Consider the following 22,684-nt stretch of genomic DNA (forward strand, 5'->3'; position numbering starts at 1 on the left):
AACTTGGTTGGGAAGCGATTCGTTGTCAAATACCCTGGGGTCTTGCGGCAGGCCAGGAAAATCTCAGGTCATTTCCGAAGATCTTACACAGCCATGGCTCGCCTTGCTGAGATTCAGCGGTGACAAAACCTGCCCCTCAGGCGTCTTATTTGTGACTGCCCGACACGATGGAACTCAACGTTGCATATGCTCGATAGGCTGCTCCAGCAGAAACGCGCAGTTAATGACTACCTGTTCGAACTCGGCGGCAGGACAGGTTCTGGGGAGCTTGGGTTTTTTTCACCTCGCTAGTGGCTGCTCATGCGGGACGCATGCAGACTTCTGCGGCCATTCGATTAGATCACCAAACTGGTCAGTCTGTAACGCTCCTGCGTTTTATGTATGGTGTGGATTTTCAGCTGCAGAAATATTCCACTTCAGTAGTCATGTAGAGAAACGCTGAGATACCATTCCCAACTCCCAATGACTCATCATGTGTGGAGGATCTCAATTCAGCAAGCAAATACACACACTCAATAAGATGTTTCCTAGAGTGACTTATGTATATAGTAACACAGTGATGATAGGCTGAAGAGACAGGTTGGGTAGAGATGGTAGATGACAGACACTTGAAAGGAAATGTTCTTGAAAGTGAGATAGTAGCAGATGAGATGCAGATAGGTTTAGCAATCATGTATGGTAGCAGATGACAGAGTAGCAGGTGGACATACAAGAGAGATCAACCCAGTGCAAGAACAGGTGGTAGTAGGCTCAAGAGCTAGCAATCTTAGATAATGCAGATGTAGTAATAGTCCTTAGTATGCAGAGCTAGATAGTGTAAGCTTTAGTATGAAAGTTATAGAGGTTTCCCCTACGGGGTACTTATCACTAATAGCAATGTAGCAGAGGAGAGGTTCGGCAAGAGCGGATAATCCGGTAGCGGGATACAGGGATCAGCGCAGCGTGGTTCCGACAGCGAGGTAAGCTTGCAAGCATGAGAGCTTCAAGACAGGTTAGCATCAAGGCACAAAGCAGTTTGAACGAACACATGTGAGTGAGAGCCGGCGATCTAAATAGCCATCAGTCCTGCGCTCAGTGATGACAGCATCAGTCTTAAAGGTGTATGCGCACCTTACCAAAAGAGAATGGTGGGGCGCATACACTTATGAAAGAGTAATTAGGGTACCCAAAGGTACCAGAACATTACAGTACCCCCCCTTTAAGGCCGGCTCCTGAAGGCCTCTGGAGCTGGTTTGTCTGGGTACTTCGCATGAAAATTGCGGATTAATCTAGAGGCATGTATGTCAGAGGTGTTTAGCCAGGTGTCGTCTTGGGGCCCATAGTTCTTCCATCGAACCAAGTACTGAAGTCTTCCTCTGTGGATACGAGAATCCAGAATCTCTTTTATCTCATATTCTTCTCCACCTTCAACTTGTACAGGAGGAGGAGGTGGGATAGTAGGCCTTATTCCTTGGTCAGGAACATGGGGCTTCAGTAGCGACACATGGAAAATGGGATGTATTTTGAGGTCTATTGGCAATGTAAGCTGTACTGCAGCTTTTCCAATAAGATTCTTGATTGGGAAAGGTCCCAAGAACAGAGGTCCAAGCTTTTTGCTAGGGATTTTCAGTCTTAAATTTTTTGTTGAGAGCCAAACGAGGTCCCCGATAGCGCACTGAGGAGAAGGTCTTCTGCGAAGATCATAGTATTTCTTTTGTTGACTATGAGCGTGTGCAATGGTAGTATTAAGCAAACCCAGAGAGTCCTTTATTTGGGTAAGATAGTCTGAAGCTACTGGGTTATTTGAAGGAAGGATGCGTGGTGGAAGAATAGAGGGATGAAACCCATAGTTCAAGTAGAACGGACTCTGCTTGGTCGTACTGTGGGTTGCGTTGTTGTAGGCAAATTCTGCCAGGGGGAGAAGATCCACCCAATCATCCTGTTGGTAAGAAGTGTAACAACGTAAATATTGCTCGATGCATTGGTTGACTCTTTCAGTCTGTCCGTTGGTCTGCGGATGGTAAGGAGAAGTGAGCTTCCGCTCGATCCGTAGTATGTGACATAGTTCTTGCCAGAACTTGGAAATAAATTGTGATCCACGGTCAGACAGAAGAGTTTTTGGGATACCATGTAACTTAAAGACATGTTTCATCAGGAGTTCTGCCGTTTGTTTGGACGAAGGTAGTCTGCGAATAGCAATGAAATGTGCCATTTTTGTCAGATGGTCCACTGACACTAAGATGGTATTAAATCCTTTGGAAGGAGGCAATTCCACTATAAAGTCCAAGGACACAACTTCCCATGGAGTTTGGGGTATTGGTAGACTGCATAGTAGACCGGATGGTCTCGTAGTGTCAATTTTGGACCTGGCACAGACATTGCATGAAGAGACGAATTTTTGTATAGATGTTTTCATGTTAGGCCACCAGAATTGCCTGGCAATCAGATTAATAGTCTTTGTCATACCCATATGTCCTGCCATTGGCACATCATGCGATAATTCCAAGATCTTGGTGCGTATGGTAGGTGGTATGTAAAGTTTGTCGTTGTAGTAGAGGAAGCCTTCTACATCAGTATTTAGTTGTGGTGGGGGTGAATCCAAACTTATACCATGCAAAACCTCTTCCTTCAAGGAACGGACAACTCCAATAATGCGTTTGTGAGGTATTATAGGAACGGAAGGGATTTCAAAGTAGTTTTCTTCAGTTAGTCGTGATAGTGCATCCGCCTTTTTGTTCTTAGCTGCTGTGGAAGAAGTGGAAGGTCTAATAAAACCTTTTTCCAAATTCTCATCCAAATAGTCTTTGAGATGGGAAAGTTCATCCTGTGAAAGAGGATAAACATGACCGAACGGCAATTTGCTATTTGGGAGTAGATCAATGCTACAATCATAGTCTCGATGGGGAGGTAGTGCTTGAGCATTTTTCTCAAGAAAAACCTCAGAGAGATCCTGATAACATAGTGGTGCAATCTCATCTGTCACCACAGACAGGATCTTCCCGAAAGACGGGAGGTTACACTTACCCTCGCAATAGCAAGAGAGGAAGGTCAGGGTCCGTTCCTTCCAATCTATGGTTGGTTGATGTGTGTGCAACCAGGGAAGTCCCAAAACAATGGGAAAGTGGGGTGAAGATATTAGATCGAAGGTAGTGGTCTCCATATGAGACCCGTTAGTAGTGACTAGGAGTGCCTGTGTCTGATCAGTGATCGGACCAGAGGATAAAGGAACACCGTTAATAAGACTCACTGAGACAGGTTTAAGTTTAGAAATAATAGGAACTTTATTTAAAGCAGCAAAACGTATGTCAATATAATTTCCACAAGATCCTGTGTCAATCATGGCCTTAGTAGTAATCCTGTTCTGGTCCCACTGTAATGTCAAGCAAACAGAAAGGTAAGGGTTAGTGATTGAAGTTGTCAATCCCCCTAGGAGGACATGTGAACACTCACCCTTCTTTTTGTAGACTAGGGGACAGACGTTTATCTTGTGATCCGGGGATGCACAGTACAAGCAGAGATTACCAGATCGTCTTCTGGCTCTTTCCATAGTTGATAGAGGTGGGCGTATGGTTCCTATCTCCATAGGAACGGGGTCAACGGCCGAAATCCGAGAAGAACTGGATAATGGCATTCCCATTTTCTCAGCCTTTCTTTCTCGTAGTCTTCTATCTATGGTGATACTGAGTTGTATCAATGCATCCAGGGTTTTTGGCAGATCAGCTCGGGCGAGGTCGTCTTTAACGGCCTCTGATAGGCCAAGCCTAAATTGGGTTTTCAGAGATGCATCATTCCATTCTGAATCAAGGGTCCATCTCTTGAATTCTGCGACAAAGTCTTCTACAGGTCTCCCACCCTGTTTCAAGGATCTTAATTGAAGATCGGCAGTACTCTGCCTATTGGGATCATCATATAGGCTAGTGAGTTCTGCTAGGAACAAGGCATAGGAGTTGAGAAGCTGATCGCTTTTCTCAAAAAGAGAGTCTGCCCAGGCCCGAGGATCGCCTGTTAGGTAAGAAATAATAGTACAAACCTTAATGTGATCAGTAAGGTAGGTACGGGGTTTTAGCAAGAAAAGTAACTCACATGCGTTTTTAAATTCGCTAATTTTTTTGCGATCGCCTGTAAATACCAAAGGAGGATTTATTTTGGGTTCAGGGGACTGAGCAGTGGTAAGTTGTGTCAGTCTAATTACCTGCTGCGACAGAGCCTGATTGTCTTCTTTTAATTCAGCAAATGCGTGTATTAACGCAGTTACTTGCTGTTTTAATTGTGTCATCTGAGTGGTTATTTCTGCTGAATCCATTTGTGGTTCGTTCAATCTGTAACGCTCCTGCGTTTTATGTATGGTGTGGATTTTCAGCTGCAGAAATATTCCACTTCAGTAGTCATGTAGAGAAACGCTGAGATACCATTCCCAACTCCCAATGACTCATCATGTGTGGAGGATCTCAATTCAGCAAGCAAATACACACACTCAATAAGATGTTTCCTAGAGTGACTTATGTATATAGTAACACAGTGATGATAGGCTGAAGAGACAGGTTGGGTAGAGATGGTAGATGACAGACACTTGAAAGGAAATGTTCTTGAAAGTGATATAGTAGCAGATGAGATGCAGATAGGTTTAGCAATCATGTATGGTAGCAGATGACAGAGTAGCAGGTGGACATACAAGAGAGATCAACCCAGTGCAAGAACAGGTGGTAGTAGGCTCAAGAGCTAGCAATCTTAGATAATGCAGATGTAGTAATAGTCCTTAGTATGCAGAGCTAGATAGTATAAGCTTTAGTATGAAAGTTATAGAGGTTTCCCCTACGGGGTACTTATCACTAATAGCAATGTAGCAGAGGAGAGGTTCGGCAAGAGCGGATGATCCGGTAGCGGGATACAGGGATCAGCGCAGCGTGGTTCTGACAGCGAGGTAAGCTTGCAAGCATGAGAGCTTCAAGACAGGTTAGCATCAAGGCACAAAGCAGTTTGAACGAACACATGTGAGAGAGAGCCGGCGATCTAAATAGCCATCAGTCCGGCGCTCAGTGATGACAGCATCAGTCTTAAAGGTGTATGCGCACCTTACCAAAAGAGAATGATGGGGCGCATACACTTATGAAAGAGTAATTAGGGTACCCAAAGGTACCAGAACATTACACAGTCACGGCCAGGGCGCCATAAGTGACATCATACCTTACGCCTTCTTTCTGGAGCGTGCATTGCGTCGTGTCATTGATCAAGCCATCGAGGAGCAGGAAGATCAGGAAGTCACAATGTTGGATGAATTCCCAGGGGGTGCTACTCCATCTGAGACAATTAAACAGCAGGAGTCTGAAGAGGAGTCAGAGGAGGAGGATGGGGGGGATGAGGAGGAGCAAGAAGAGCATGCTTTAAACCTTTCTGGGATCCCTGGTGTTATCCGTGGATGGGGGGAGGAGAACGAGGACAATATTATCCTGGATGATGAGCTTGAAGCAGGCCACTATACCGCTTACAGTTTAGTGGGAATGGGGGCCTACATGCTGCAGTGTTTTAAGGGGGACCCCCGTATAAAACGCATAAAGGCCAAGGACCAGTACTGGGTGGCAACGTACTTAGACCCCCAGTACAAACACAAAATGGCGGAAATGTTACCACAATCACAGAGGGACGGTCAGAATGCAGCACTTCCAGGCCTTGCTGAGGGAAATGCTGCATTCTGCTTTTCCGTGCGCTGGCAGAGGAATTTCCAGTCACAGAGAGAAAGTTGCGGAAAGCAATCCAACAGCGCCTGCAAGAAGAGGGCGATTGGAAGATGTCTTGGTCACTTCAGATATGAGATCCTTCTTTCAGCCGAACCATGAGGGAACACCTAGACCGACAGGTGTCCGACTACATCGGGTTAACGGCCGATGTGGACGCTCTGAGGAGTGATGAACCCCTGGACTACTGGGTGGGCAGGCTTGACCTCTGGCCAGAGCTTGCACAATTTGCAATGGAAATGTTGGCTTGCCCCCCATCCAGTGTCCTGTCCGAAAGGAAAGGACGTTCAGCGCAGCATGGGGGATCATGGCCGATAAGCGCACGCGCCTAGCTCATGACAGTGTAGACTACCTCACATTTATAAAAATGAATGAGGCATGGATCCCTGAGTAATTCAACACATGTGACCAGTAGAACAGGTTTCTATCGAAATTCCTCCACCCACAATAATTCCTGGTCCTTGGCTTCGCTAAATACAGCGGCATAAAAGGCATTTCCTGTCCATTGAATGACAAATTTTTGGGGCCTTTCAGGGCCGACAATTATTTTTTTCTGTGAATGCCTAATGTACCTCCAGCCACCAAATACTAAGTTCTTTGCTGTCAGTTCAAACCATGTGAGCTAATTTTTGGAGCCTATAGAGGCCGACACTTACGGTTCTGTGTACTGTGAACGCCTACCGTACCTCTAGCCATCAAAAACTAAGTTTGTTGCTGTCAGTTCAAACCAAGTGAGCTAATTTTTGGAGCCCATACAGGCCGACACTTACCGTTCTGTGTACTGTGAACGCCTACCGTACCTCTAGCCATCAAAAACAAAGTTCTTTGTTGTCAGTTCAACCCATGTGAGTTAATTTTCGCAGCCTATACAGACCGCCACTTACTTCTGTATCCTATAAACGCCTACTGTACCTCTAGCCATCAAAAAATAAGTTATTTGCTGTCAGTTCAACCCATGTGAGCTAATTTTTGGAGCCTATACAGGCCGCCACTTACTTTTGTATACTGTGAACGCCTACTGTACCTCTAGCCATCATATACTACGTTCTTTGCTGTCAGTTCAACCCATGTGAGCTAATTTTTGCAGCTTATACAGGCCAACACTTACTTCTGTATCCTGTCAATGCCTAATGTACCTTCAGCCACAGAATACTACATTCTTAGTTGTCAGGTAAACACATGTGGGCTAATTTTTGGGGCCAATACTGGCCGACGCTTACTTCTGTTACCTGTGAATGCATAATGTACCTTCAGCCACAGAATACTACGTTCTTAGCTGTCAGGTAAACACATGTGGGCTAATTTTTGGGGCCTGAAATGGCCGACACTTACTTCTTTATCCTGTGAATGCCTAATTTTTCAGACTGGAAATGAAAAACAATGGGTCTGTAAAGGTTTTAAAGGCCAAATTGTGTAATGGATGCGGACCCATTTTACAGGTGTGTGAATGGACCCTATATGTATTACACAATGTTTTTACCGGCTGCTGTCAGTTCAGGCTGATTTATGAAAAAAATATATATTTTTTGCTGTAAAAAATAAAAATAAAAAATTTAGGGCAACTTTTTCAATTGCAATACTTCTGTTATGACATTGTCCATGTGCTGAGACTATTTGTGCACAGCTAGTACGTCTTTTTGTGGCTGCAAATATTACCTTATTTTTTTTTTTACAGCACAAAATATATATATTTACGTCATATTTGCAGCCACAAAAGACATACTAGCTGTGCACAAATAGTCCCAGCACATGGACAATGTCATAACAGAAGTATTGCAATTGAAAAAGTTGCCCTAAATTTTTTTTTTTTTTTTACAGCAAAAAATATATATATTTTTTAAAGTTTGCCTCCCATTAAAGTCAATGGGGCCCGCCGCGAAATCATTTTTTAAAGTTCACCTCCCATTAAAGTCAATGGGGCCCGCCGCGAACTCGCGGTTCGCGGACTTTTGAGAAAATTTGCGGCCATGTTCGTCCATCACTAGTGGCTTGCCCCTTCCAGCCATTTCTTATGGGGATTGGTCGAGGGCCTCATAAATATGCTAAGCAGCTCCTCCTAGACTCCACCCCCTACTTCTGGAAACTTCTCCAAGGTTCCAGAGAGCAGGGGGGGGGGGCACCAGAGATGCTTCTTGGTGAGTAATCCAGCCTCCCTGAGTCAATCATCCCTGACCCAGGTTCAACACCAGCCTGGCTCTCAGACAAGCTGAAATTTACTCACACTAACAATTATGTACACTTCTATTCTAGCACACTAAAGTGTGCTACAGACATTAGGGCTTCTATGTATGTAAGTCTCATAGTCAGTGCTTTAGAACTTTAGTGAGAGCTATACTATGCAGCCTGAACGAGAGTGCAAATGTTAAATAATGACAGTGATACCTAAGGTGACTACACCGCAAATTAAAAAAAAAATTATATACCTTTGAAATTTTTTTGGAAAGTAGTAAAAAGTACTTGATATAACATTTTTGCATTTCCAACAATGTCTGATTTTATGTCTGCAGATATTTCCCGGAAACTTACGGAAAGGTTAATTAACCATCAATGTGTTCCATTGAGCCAGTGTGGTACCATTGGAAGTCAAAGCTCGCTATCAAAATCAAAATGGATAGTTACCGCCTGCTGTGAGACTGAACGCTGTTTCCCGGATTTACCCGTAGGAAAGTATCCATAATAATTGACAATATGTTTTGTTTTTGTTTTTTTTTTAGTAAAAACTTATTTTGAGAGAAACATTTAAAGGTACCTTTACTGACCCTTTTCTTTTGCAATAACTTTAACCACTTTAGGACCGCTCACTGTGCTGCTAATGCGGCACAGTGGCAGCCCTGAGTCCAGTGACGTAGACCTACGTCGCTGGACTCCTAGCTGTCTCAGCTGCGCACGCGCGCGCCGCTGGAGGCTCGCTCCCGCTGTGTCTAAACACACAGTAAGGCCGGAGGAGGAGAGGCGGCGATCGTCGGGGAAAGTGTGAGAAGATCGTCTACTTAGAACCCCCAAACATTATATATATTTTTTAGCAGAGATCCTAGAGAATAAAATGGAGATCATTGCAATATTTTTTATCACACCGTATTTACTCATCAGTCTTATAAACACATTTTTTTGGTGGAAAAAAAAATCACTTTTTTTAATAAAAAATATGAAAACAGTAAAGTTATCCCATTTTTTTTCTATAAAGTGAAAGATAACCTTATGCTCAGTAAATAGATACCCAGCATGCTTCCAAATTATGCACACTCGTGGAACGGCACCAAACATTGGTACTTAAAAACCCAGTTTAGAGTTACAGAGGAAGTCTAGGGCTCAAATTATTTCTCTCGCGCTAACGATCATGGCGATTCTTCACATGTGTGGTTTGAACACTGTTTACATATGCGAGCGCGACTTGCGTATGCGTTCACTTCTGTGCGCAAGCTAACGGGGACGGGGTGTTTTAATTATTTTTTTTCTACTTATTTTATCTTTCATTTTTTATTTTTTCACCTATTTTTTTTTTTTTTTACATTTCTGATCACTTTTATTCCTATTACAAGGAATGTAAACATCCCTTGTAATAGAAGCATGACAAGACCTCTTTAACCACTTCCCTACCGTTGGATGTCATATGATGTTCAGGGCTTTAAAGCGGAGTTCTGGCCTCAGCAACATTTTTTAAATAAAAATATCCCCCGGTACAGTCAGGGCTAGTGCATTTCAGAATGGATAGCCTCTGAACTGTCCCAGGTTGCACTTACATTTTAGAAGAAATACTTACCATGAAAATTTCTTGTCCAGCGCTGCCATCTCAGGTGTGGGCAGCTGAAGCAAGGGCGTCCTCTTGAGTGTCCTCTTCCATGTCCTCTTCTGCCCCAGAATGCCCTGCACCGGCCCTGATCATCAGTTTCGGGGCAGGCGCGTCATCCTTGTACAGCTTCTGGACATACCCAGAAGCTGTTTAGCAGAGAATGATGCGCCTGCACCAGAACTGACGAGCGGGGCCGGTGCAGGCGCATTGACTCCTGGGAGCGATGACGTTCAGCTCCCAGGAGTCAACACAAGCAGGAAGTGACGGCAGCAGTCATGTCCGCAGAGGGAGGAAGAGGAAGTAAGGTAAGTATATTTTCTTCAAAAACAAGGTAAGTAAACAAAAAAAAAATCGTCATTATCCATTTCTTTTTCAGGTGACACTGAGCAAGCGGATGGGCCAAAGTCACTTTTGAGGGTGGAACTCCGCTTTAAGTGGGGATATCTGTATGATGCAGCTGCAGGCATCATTCGGATATTTTTTTCATCCGGAGATTCCCTTCACCATAAGAACAATTATAGCAGCTATTCAGCCGCTTGATCGTTCTTACAGATCGTCCCCTCCCACCGCCCTTCGGTGCCTCTACCGGCTCGCCCGGAGAAGGAATCTGCCGACCAACTCGGGATGTTCCAGACATATCTCACAAATGTTCAAAATATTAAGTTTTATATGTTAAAAGTTAAAATCTTTGGGTCACAAAGGTTCACAAGTTAATTTTTGTTATATTTAAAAGCATTCCAGGGCTGGAGAATGTAGTCTCTAAAAATCTGCTGTATATAACCACCTAAGAGACTTATACCTAATTCCTAAACATTTGGGAGTTAGGCAATTCCCCCTCGTTGCGACTTCCATTTAACCCCCTAAACGATAAATTAAGTACTTCTTATTGAAATAACTTAATAAAATATCTAATATTCCTTTACATCTTTGAGAATACAAGAAATGTGTTTAAAGGAGAAGTAAATAATCCAAACACCCCCTCCCCCCCCCCCGGATAAGAACACAACTGCTATTACATAAGTGTAGAGACTGTGACGCCCTAGTCCTCTTGCTGTCAATCGGTGCTGAAAAAACATTTGACAGGGTAGACTGGGAGTGTATAGCTGAAACAATAAAGGATTTGGGTATTGGACCAAGGATGACTCAGTGGATAGGAGCACTGTATAGGAATCCATCAGCATTGGTAAAAGTGAATGGTAATGTCAGGGTCCAGACTGGCGGCAGGTGACTGCACTGGAGGTGGATCCTCTGTGTCAATGAGGGATTGGCGTGGACCGTACCAGGGGACCGGTTCTAAGTTACTACCGGTTTTCACCAGAGCCCGCCGCAAGGCGAGATGGACTTGCTGCGGCGGTAGCAACCAGGTCGTATCCTCCGGTAACGGATCAACCTCAAAGACAGCTGATTCAGGTGCGGTACAGAAGGACTAGGCAAAGGCAGGGTCAGACGAAGCAAAAGGTCAAGGCAGACGGCAAGGTTCGTAGTCAGGGGCAACAGCAGAAGGTCAGATACACAGGCAGGGAACAATACACCAAAAGCTTTCTCAAGGCACAAAAGGCAACAAGATCCGGCAAGGACAGGAAGGGGAAGTGGGTTTTTATATGATTTGGTACTGATTGGACCAGGCACCAATTAATGGTGCACTGGCCCTTTAAATTTCAAAGCAGCGGCGCGCGCACGCCCTAGGGGGCGGGGCCGCGCGCGCCAGGAGGAGGAAGGCACCCGGCGTGTACCGAGCGGCCGGGATGACGGGACCCGGCGGGTAAGTTGTGTAGATGCGGGGGAACAGTCCGCGGGACGCCTCGAGTGCTCCGGGGAAGCCAGAGGACCCGGAGCACTCGGCGGCTTTACAGTACCCCCCCTTAGGTCTCCCCCTCTTTTTGGAACCCAGGTACCTGTGGATGAGCTCCTTGTCGAGAATATTGGACTCGGGCTCCCATGACCTCTCCTCAGGACCACAATTCTCCCAGTCAACCAGAAATTTTTTTTTACCTCTGACGACCTTGGAGGCGAGGATCTCTTTCACTGAGAAGACGTCAGAGGACCCAGAGACAGGAGCAGGAATGGTGACCTTGGGGGAAAACCAGTTAAAAATGAGGGGTTTTAGAAGGGATACATGAAAGGAGTTAGGAATACGGAGAGAGGGAGGAAGATGGAGTTTGTAAGAAACAGCATTAATTTGGCTTTTGATTTTAAAGGGCCCGAGATAACGCGGACCCAGTTTGTAGCTGGGGACCCGAAACCGGATGTATTTGGCCGAGAGCCACACTCTGTCCCCAGGGGAAAAGACAGGAGGAGTTCTTTTTTATCTTTTTATCTGCATGTATCTTCATGCGAGAAGCGGCCAGGGTGAGCGACTTTTGAGTATCTTTCCAGATGGAGGAGAAGTCCAGAGTCAAGTCATCAACGGCAGGAACCCCAGAAGAAGTGGGAATGGGGAGGGGGGCAGCGGGTGACGGCCGTACACCACAAAAAATGGAGATTTGGTGGATGACTCAGAGTCTCTAAAGTTATACGAAAATTCGGCCCAGGGCAACAGGTCGACCCAATCATCCTGACGAGAGGAGACGAAGTGTCGCAGATAGTCACCAAGGATCTGGTTAACCCTCTCCACTTGTCCATTGGACTGAGGGTGGTAGGCAGAAGAAAAGTTCAATTTGATTCCTAATTGGGTGCAGAGAGCTCTCCAAAACTTTGAGATGAACTGAACGCCTCTATCGGAGACGATGTGTGTTGGAAGGCCATGAAGACGAAAAATGTGCAAAAATAATTGCTTCGCCAGTTGTGGCGCAGAAGGGAGACCAGGAAGCGGGACAAAATGTGCCATTTTTGAAAACCTGTCAACAACCACCCATATGACTGTGTTACCATGGGATAAGGGAAGATCCGTGATGAAGTCCATTGCAATGTGGGACCAAGGCTTTTCAGGCACTGGCAGAGGAAGGAGAAGACCTGCAGGCTTCTGGTGGGGAGTTTTATCACGTGCGCAGACAGTACAGGCCCGAACGAACTCCGTTACATCCTTTTCAAAGGAAGGCCACCAATAGTGTCTGGCAATTAGCAGTGTCGTCTTTTTAATTCCAGCGTGACCCGCCAGGTGAGAGGAGTGACCCCATTTGAGAGTCCGTAGGCAAAGACGGGGAGGAACAAATGTTTTCCCTGGAGGAACTGGTGCCAGTGAAGCAGGGGCAGTAGAAATTAGACACTCAGGGGGAATGATGTGTTTAGGAACGGTTTCATCTTCAGAGGCATCGGTGGAACGTGATAGGGCATCCGCCCTAATGTTTTTATTAGCAGGACGAAAATGGATTTGGAACGTGAATCGGGCAAAGAACAATGACCACCTGGCCTGGCGCGGATTAAGGCGCTGGGCAGACTGAAGGTATGAGAGATTTTTGTGGTCAGTGAAGATGGTGATTGGATGAAGGGATCCTTCCAGAAGATGTCTCCATTCTTCTAGTGCCAACTTAATGGCTAGTAGTTCACGGTCCCCGATGGCATAGTTCTTTTCAGGAGGGGAAAACGTTTTTGAGAAGAAGCCGCAGGTGACATTTTTTCCTTTAGCAGACCTTTGAAGAAGAACCGCTCCGGCTCCAACAGAGGAGGCATCTACCTCCAGGAAAAATGGTTTCAGAGGATCAGGCCTATTTAAGACTGGAGCGGTAGCGAAGGCGGTTTTAAGACGAGTAAAGGCTTCTTCAGCTTGGGGAGGCCAGGATTTCGGATTCGCTTCTTTCTTGGTTAGTGCCACAATAGGTGCCACGATAGTGGAGAAGTGGGGAATAAACTGGCGGTAATAGTTGGCGAATCCAAGTAAGCGTTGAATGGAGCGAAGTCCTGAGGGGCGTGGCCAATCCAAAACTGCAGAGAGTTTGTCGGGGTCCATTTGAAGACCCTGTCCAGAAACTAGGTATCCCAGAAACGGAATACAGCTACGCTCAAAAAGACATTTTTCCATTTTGGCACAAAGGTGGTTGACACGAAGGCGTGGAGCACTTGACGAACATGGCGACGGTGTTCCTCCAGGCTGGGAGAGAAGATTAGAATGTCATAAAGATAGACCACTACACAAGTATACAACATGTCCCGGAAGATCTCGTTGACAAAGTCTTGAAAGACTGCAGGAGCGTTGCAAAGGCCGAAAGGCATGACGAGATACTCAAAGGGGCCATCTCTGGTATTAAAAGCGGTCTTCCACTCATCTCCTTCACGGATTCTGATGAGATTGTAAGCGCCCCTAAGGTCAAGCTTCATGAAGACCTTAGCTCCGCGCAGACGGTCAAAGAGCTCCGAGATGAGAGGCAAAGGGTAGCGATTCTTTACCGTGATCTTGTTAAGACCACGGTAGTCAATACATGGACGTAATGACCCATCCTTTTTGGCGACAAAGAAAAATCCTGCTCCGGCAGGAGAAGACGACTTCCTGATGAAACCTTTCTTGAGGTTCTCCTGAACGTACTCCGACATGGCCTTGGTTTCAGGAATGGAGAGGGGGTAAATCCTGCCACGGGGTGGTGTGGTACCAGGAAGCAAATCAATGGGACAGTCATAGGGTCTATGTGGTGGTAAGACCTCCGCCTGTTTCTTGCAAAAGACGTCAGTAAAGTCCTGATAGACCTTAGGAAGGCCGAGCACTGGTGAGGAGACAGAGACTTGTCTAATAGGTACCGCCTTGAGGCAATGAGTGTGGCAGGTAGACCCCCATGATTTAATATCCCCAGAGGTCCAGTCGAGGGTAGGAGAGTGGCGCTGGAGCCAGGGCAAGCCAAGAAGGACGTCAGACGTGCAATTCGGTAGAACAAAAAATGCAATGGTTTCTTGGTGGAGGACCCCTATGGTCATGAGCACGGGTTCTGTGCAGTAACGCACGGTACAGTTCAGATTTTCTCCGTTAACTGTAGTAATGAAGAAGGGCTTGACGAGGCGGATCACAGGAATGCTAAAGCGGTTGATGAAGGAGGCTTTAATGAAGTTTCCCGCAGAACCAGAGTCCAAGAAGACTTTAGCAGCAGAAGAAATCCGTACCGGAACAATCAAGCGTGGAGAGGAAGAATTCACACCCAGCGACGCCTCTCCCACGTTCACTAGGTGCGAGCGTTTCCCTGACGCTGAGGACGAACTGGACAGTCCTTTAAGAAGTGTTCGGAACTCGCACAGTATAAGCATAAGTTCTCGTTCCTCCGGCGAGACCTTTCTTGCTGGGTCAGGCGAGCCCGATCCACTTGCATGGCCTCCTCGGTGGAAGGTGCAGCAACCGGCTGCATAGGTTGCTGGAAGAGAGGTGCCAGGCGTGGATAACGCCTGTTGCGAACAAGATTCTTTTCTTGGCGAAGTTCCTGGTGTCTTTCAATGAAGCGCATATCTATGCGAGTAGCCAACTGGATGAGTTCCGTCAGGGAGTCAGGTATCTCTCGTGTGGCCAGAGCATCCTTGATATGGCTGGATAAACCTTTTTTAAAAGTTGCGCAAAGGGCGTCGTTGTTCCAAGTCAGTTCAGAGGCAAGAGTGCGAAACTGTATAGCATATTCGCCTACAGTAGCATCTCCTTGGACGAGGTTTAGCAAGGCCGTTTCTGCTGATGAGGCACGGGCAGGTTCCTCAAAGACACTGCGGACTTCAGAGACGAAAGACTGGACGGAAGCAGTGGCAGGATCGTTGCGGTCCCAGAGCGGCGTGGCCCAGGCCAAGGCCTTTCCAGACAGCAAACTGACCATGAAGGCCACCTTAGACCGTTCTGTAGGAAACTGGTCGGCCAACATCTCCAGGTGCAGGGAACATTGGGACAAGAATCCCCGACACATCTTAGAATCCCCATCGAACCTGTCCGGGAGAGACAAACGGATTCTAGCGGAGGTGGCGGCCACCGGCTGCGGAGGTGGAGCGAAAGCAGAAGCAGGCGGCTGCTGCCGTGCAGGAAGAAGTTTCTGCAGCATGGCGGTCAGCTGTGCCAACTGTTGACCCTGCTGAGCAACCACGGTAGAGATGTCAGCGAGACTGGGCAGGGGCACATCAGCGGGATCCATGGCCGGATCTACTGTCAGGGTCCGGACTGGCGGCAGGTGACTGCACTGGAGGTGGATCCTCTGTGTCAATGAGGGATTGGCGTGGACCGTACCAGGGGACCGGTTCTAAGTTACTACCGGTTTTCATCAGAGCCCGCCGCAAGGCGGGATGGACTTGCTGTGGCGGTAGCCACCAGGTCGTATCCTCCAGTAACGGATCAACCTCAAAGACAGCTGATTCAGGTGCGGTACAGAAGGACTAGGCAAAGGCAGGGTCAGACTAAGCAAAAGGTCAAGGCAGGCGGCAAGGTTCGTAGTCAGGGGCAACAGCAGAAGGTCAGATACACAGGCAGGGAACGATACACCAAAAGCTTTCTCAAGGCACAAAAGGCAACAAGATCCGGCAAGGACAGGAAGGGGAAGTGGGTTTTTATATGATTTGGTACTGATTGGACCAGGCACCAATTAATGGTGCACTGGCCCTTTAAATTTCAAAGCAGCGGCACGCGCGTGCCCTAGGGGGCGGGGCCGCGCGCGCCGGGAGGAGGAAGGCACCCGGCGTGTACCGAGCGGCCGGGATGACGGGACCCGGCGGGTAAGTTGTGTAGATGCGGGGGAACAGCCCGCGGGACGCCTCGAGTGCTCCGGGGAAGCCAGGGGACCCGGAGCACTCGGCGGCGTAACAGGTAATTTATCACCACAGTTTGAAATGTGCAATGGGACGAGACAGGGATGCCCTTTCTCGCCCCTGTTGTTCGTTCTGTCATTAGAACCATTATTGGTAACTATAAGGAATAATATGGATATAAGGGGAGTGAAGGTTGGACAGGAAGAACACAAAATTGCAGCATACGCAGAAGATGTTTTATTTTTTATTAACAACCCTAGAATAACTCTTCCAAATGTTATTAAGGAGCTGAAGAGATATGGGGAATTGTCAAATTTTAAGATAAACCCAATAAAGTCAGAAATCTTGAATATCGGCTTAAAAAAAAAGAGCAGGCATTGCAGAGGGAATTCCCATTTTCTTGGGCAAAATCAAAATTTTAATATCTAGGAATACATTTAACACCATCACTTGAAAACTTGTATCAGGCCAACTACATACCCATGCTAAGCAAAATAAAATCAGACATCCGAAAAATATCGAGCAGCCCACTTTCATAGTAGGGGAGAATAAATATGTTTAAGATGATAATTTTTCCTAAAATATTATATAAATTTCAAATGCTACCAATTGCCATTCCATTCATCATTCATTATTCACCAATGATAATATGAGTGTAATAATAGTGCCCACAAGAGTGTAATACGGGGAGAATGAATTATATGGGGAGCCAAAAAAGAAAGAAAGAGAAAAAAAATATTACGGACCTAACGGCTAAAATAACACAACTTGAGCTACAACACAAACAGTCATTAGTGCTGAAAACAGAACATGAATTATTTGAGACCAGGAAGGCCTTACAACAATTACTAGACTCCAGAATGAAAAGATCAATTTTTTTTTTAAAAATCGATCCACAACGAACATGGCGATAAAGGGGATAATTTTTTACCGAGAGCATTAACCTGGTGGTATTCCCGAGTGTGGCTCAGGGTTAACTTTCAGTACCAAAAGCGGTAACCCAGAGCCATACTTGGGATTACCCCAGAATTACACTCACCTTCCCTGCCATCCCCCGCCATCCTCCCTGCCGTCCTCACACTTTCTTGCCTTTCTGTTCCCTCCCTGCGGGAGTTGCGACGCAGGGGGGTGGAACCGGGGGCAAATTCAAAAGTGTAAATACACTAAATGACATGATAAAAAGCTGTGATCCTAACGGATTACACTGTATCATGCCAGTTCACCACAGGATTTCACCTGGTGACTTTTCCAGTGCCCTGCCTGTGCTTTTCCAGTGCTTTGTGCCTGGAAAATTTTGAACGACCATGGCATCCAAAAAGCGTTCTTTTTGCGCAAAAGCGCTTTTAGACTAACTGGAAAACAGCGACAGCGAAACTGAGTTACTTGAAGAACTGAGCGATATCGATTGGTGGGAAAATTCGTCATCAGGTATGGAAAGTGACGACAGCGTCGATTCTGATGTCTCTTTCTGGCACATCGCTTGTGGAATTTGGAAAGTATATCGAATGATTCTTCAGAATTTCCAACGGAGCGATGTGCAAGAAAGAGACATCAGAATTGTCGCTGTCCTCACTTTCCGTACCTGATGATGAATTTTCCCACGAATAGCTATCGCACAATTCTTCAAGTAAGTCAGTTTTGCTGTCACTGTTTTACAGTTCGTCTAAAAGCGCTTTTGCGCAAAAAGAATGCTTTTTGGACACCATGGTCGTTCTCAATTTTCCAGGCACAAAGAACTGGAAAAGCACAGGCAGGGCACTGGAAAAGTCATCCTGTGGTGAAATGGCATGATACAGTGTAATCCGTTAGGATCACAGCTTTCTATCATCTCATTTGGTGTATTTACACTTTTGATATTGCCGCAGGTTCCACCCCCCTGCGTCGCAACGCTCGTAGGGAAGGGAACTGGAAGACAGGCGCGGGCATCGTCCGAGCACACAGCGGAAGGACAGCGGAAGGACGGCGGGGGTGTCCAAGAATGGCACTTGAAAAGGGTCGGCCTGATAGGTGAACTTTAAGTTGAAGCTATTAACTGAAATGTATTCAATAAACTCAGAAAGCTCTCCTATTGAACCTGTCCATACGGCGATGACATCGTCAATATATCTGCGCCACAGCACTAGGTGGCGCAGATATATTGAGGCTCCATCGTCGGCGAACAGTTCCCTCTCCCACCCCCCCAGGTACAGGTTGGCGTATGATGGGGCACAAGAGGTCCCCATCGCCACCCCCTGTACCTGGAGGAATGTGGTATCCGCAAATGTGAAGATGTTAGATCTTAAAATGTGGCCCAATAGTTGCAGGGTGAACTCCATCATAGGCCATTTTTTATGGGTTTGTTCCCTGAGAAAAGTTGTAATGACCTCAATGCCTCATGTATCCCTCATGGGGGATACTTGAATATAGCGCTTCTATATCCAAAGTTCTATATCCAAAGTTACTAATAGGGAACCTGCTGGTACCGTTAGTCCCTCAACTACCCTCAACAGCTCTAAGGTATCTTTTAAATAAGATGGGAGGCGTGTAACATGAGGTCAAAGTTGGTCATCGACAAATTGGCTGGCGGGTTCCGTGATAGAGCCCATCCCTGAGACGATAATGCGACCGGGAGGTTTATTCAAAGATTTATGAACTTTAGGCAGGGAATAAAATGTTGGCAGGATTGGCCATCTAACATTTAAGAAATCATACGTTTCCTGGTCAATAACATGAGCATGCAGGGCATTTGACAGAATCGTTTTAAGTTGGATCTTAAATTCCTCTACCTTTTCCTGTGGCACTGGTGCATACCAGTCTGAATTTGACAAGATGTCCATGCACATAGTTTCATATTGGGGCCTGTCCATAACGACCACATTGCCACCCTTGTCAGAGGGTTTGATTACAATGTGGTCGTTACGGACAAGGCCTTCCAATGCACGCTTTTGGGAGACAGACAAGTTGGAGGTCCAAGACAGGGGGACCGCCAAATTGTCTATGTCCTTCTTGCTTTGTTTCAAAAAGGCCCAAACAGCTGGGCAAGTCTGGAGATTAGGAAACTTGGTGGATTTCGCCTTGAATTTGCGAGGGTCAGAAGTGGGGTGATCCACGTCGTCGGAGGCAGAGTCCGAAGACGAAGATTCCCCCTGCCCCATGTCCTCGTTTTCCTGAAGAAGTTGCATAAGAGTTTTGAGATTTCTAAAGTCTTGTGCTTTGAACCCCTTGTAGAGATCTTCATCCCGTGTATTTGTTTTGTATTTGTCTTTATCAAATATATACTTATAAGTTAAGTTTCTGGCAAAGAGATGAAGATCTTTAACGACCTCGAATTTATCAAGGCCTTGGTCCGGGCAGAAGCTCAGACCTAGCTGTAATACGGACCTTTCTTCCTCTGATAGTTGATAAGACGACAAATTGATAATGTCCAAAACTTCAGAATCGGTTTGTGTGTTTTCAATACTTTCATGAGATTGAGACATAATTGTCTCGACATCACGTGTATGGGTATGCGCACGGTTTTCTAGTCTAAATTTGCTGTCCCCTCAAAATAACTCAACACAAAGCCATTAATGTCAAAACCGCTGGCAACAAAAATGAGTACACCCCTAAGTGAAAATGTCCAAATTGGGCCCAAAGTGTCAATATTTTGTGTGGCCACCAATATTTTCCATCAATGCCTTTACCCTCTTGGACATGTTCACCAGAGCTTCACAGGTTGCCACTGGAGTCCTCTTGCTCTCCTATGACAACATCATGAAGCTGGTGGATGTTAGAGACCTTGCGCTCCTCCACCTTCCATTTGAGGATGCCCCACAGATACTCAATAGTGTTAGGTCTGGAGACACTTGGCCAGTCCATCACCTTTACCCTCAGCTTCTTTAGCAAGGCAGTGGTCGTCTTGGAGGTGTGTTTGGGGTCGTTATCATGTTGGAATTCTGCCCTGAGGCCCAGTCTCTGAAGGGAGGGGATCATGCTCTGCTTCAATATGTCACAGTACATGTTAGCATTCAGGGTTCCCTCAATGAACTGTAGCTCCCCAGTGCCAACAGCACTAATGCAGTCCCAGGCCATGACACTCCCACCACCATGCTTGACTGTAGGCAAGACACACTTGTCTTTGTACTCCTCACCTGGTTGCTGCCACACACGCTTAACATCATCTGAACCAAATAAGTTTATCTTGGCCTCATCAGACCACAGGACATAGCTCCAGTAATCTGTAATCCATGTCCTTAGTTTGCTTGTCTTCAGCAAACTGTTTGCGGGTTTTCTTGTGTATCCTCTTTAGAAGAGGCTTCCTTCTAGTGCAACAGCAATGCAGACCAATTTGATGCAGTGTGCGGCATATGGTCTGAGCACTGACAGGCTGGCCCCCCACCCCTTCAACCTCCGCAGCAATGCTGGCAGCACTCATACATCTATTTCCCAAAGACAACCTCTGGATTTGACACTGAGCATGTGCACTCAACTTCTTTAGTCAACCATGGCGAGGTCTGTTCATGGTGGAACCTGTCCTGTTAAACCACTGAATGGTCTTGGCCACCATGCTGCAGCTCAGTTTCAGGGTATTGGCAATCTTCTTATAGCCTAGGCCATCTTTGTGTAGAGCAACAATTCTTTTTTTCAGATTCTCAAAGAGTTCTTTGCCGTAAGGTGCCATGTTGAGCTTCCAGTGACCAGCATGAGAGAGTGAGAGGGATAACACCAAATTTAACACACCTGCTCCCCATTCACACCTGAAACCTTGTAACGCTTTTGAGTCCCATGAAAAGATATAATAAAACATTTACAAAAATGTGAGGCATGTACTTACTTTTGTGAGATACTGTATATGCACCACAAACTATTACTAAACCTCCAACAGAAGCACCGAATTCAATAAATAAAGAACCGAACACGCCCAAAGCATTCCTGCTTGCTTATATTTCTGTCATACCAACACCTGACAAGGACCCCACTAAGTGTCCAACTACAAACTGATATCCCTTCTAAATATCGATCGAAAACTATTGAACAAAACATTAGCTAGAAGGAGCAGACCTCTTCTAGAAAAACTGATAGGCCCTGAGCAAGTAGGCTTTATGCTGGAAAGAGAGGCAAGAGACAATATAATCAAATCTCTAAACCTGATACATAGGGTACACCAAAAAGAAAGTTGAAGGCCTTCTGCTGTCAATCGACGCAGAAAAGGCCTTTGATAGAGTAGCATGGGACTATATGTTCTCTACCAGCAAACACATTGGATTAGGAAACAGAATTGATGATGTGGATAATAACATCAATATACAGCAAACCACAAGCAAGAATTAAAGTTAATAATGTCTATTCTGAACCAATAAGTATACAAGATGGAACTAGACAGGGTTGCCCCCTATCTAACCTTTTATTATCCTAACCCTGGAACCACTAATTAGGACCATTAAAATTCAAAAAAGCGATATATGGATTCAAAATGAATGACAGAGTACAAACTAGCAGCCTACGCAGATGATTTACTTCTTTTTGTTACCCAACCACATATCTCAATTGCAAATTTAAATAAAACTTTCCAGCTGTTTAAATATATTTCCAACTTCAAGATAAATCACAGCAAATCTGAAGCAATGAACCTTACACTCTTAAAAGATAAAGAACTAACAATTAAAAACTGCCCATATACTGTAAATGGGAAAGAAACCCCTTATAATATCAAGGCATTAAACTGACACCAAAACTAGATTTACTTTTCAAATACAATTTCAAACAAATACTCAAAATAATAGAAACTGATCTTAAAATTTGGAATATTAAGCAATTCTCATGGTTTGGCAGAGCCTCTATCTTAAAAATGACAGTTTCACCAAGACTAATATACTTATTCCACGTGATACCAATTGATACCAATCTAATTTAAAAAGCTGTCAAAAATCCAAAGAAACTTTCTTTGGGCAGACAAACACCCAAAAACTAAAGGGGGAATTGGCCTTCCTGACTTTATTATACTATTATGTGACTCATCTTGCCAGAATAATAGACTGGCATTACCATTCAAAAAAATAAAGACTGGGTTGATTTAAAAAGATCATGGCCTTACTTATACACTCATTACCTTCCATGGACAGGCCCCGCAAAAAACTCAACAATATTCAAGAAACATCCCCTGATATATACAACACTGAATATTTTTTTTCATGAAATTGCAACGATCTACAGATTATCCACTACTCCAGGACCTCTTTCAGCACTAGCCAACAATCTAGATTTCTCTTGCGGAATAAATACTCTAAAAATACCCCAAGTCTCTGAGAATACACCTTTACTAGCTCTCCATTGTCTACATAAAGGTAATATGAAATATTTCACGAATCTTAAAAATGAATACAACAAAACCTTCTTAAATTACTAGACATACCTACAAATACTTGACTTTATCCAGAACACTAAACAGAAAAAATCACTGGCAAAACCACTTACAACCTTTGAACCAATATGCTTTGACAAAACAGCAATATGAAAAGTTACCTCATTGACCTATAACTGCATCTCTCAGCCAAGAAAAGGCATGTCTTCACCCATAAATGCTCTCTAAGCACCC

The sequence above is a fragment of the Pelophylax lessonae genome (genome assembly GCF_965119305.1).
Source record: "Pelophylax lessonae genome assembly, chromosome: 12".
NCBI classification, from domain to species: Eukaryota; Metazoa; Chordata; class Amphibia; order Anura; family Ranidae; genus Pelophylax; species Pelophylax lessonae.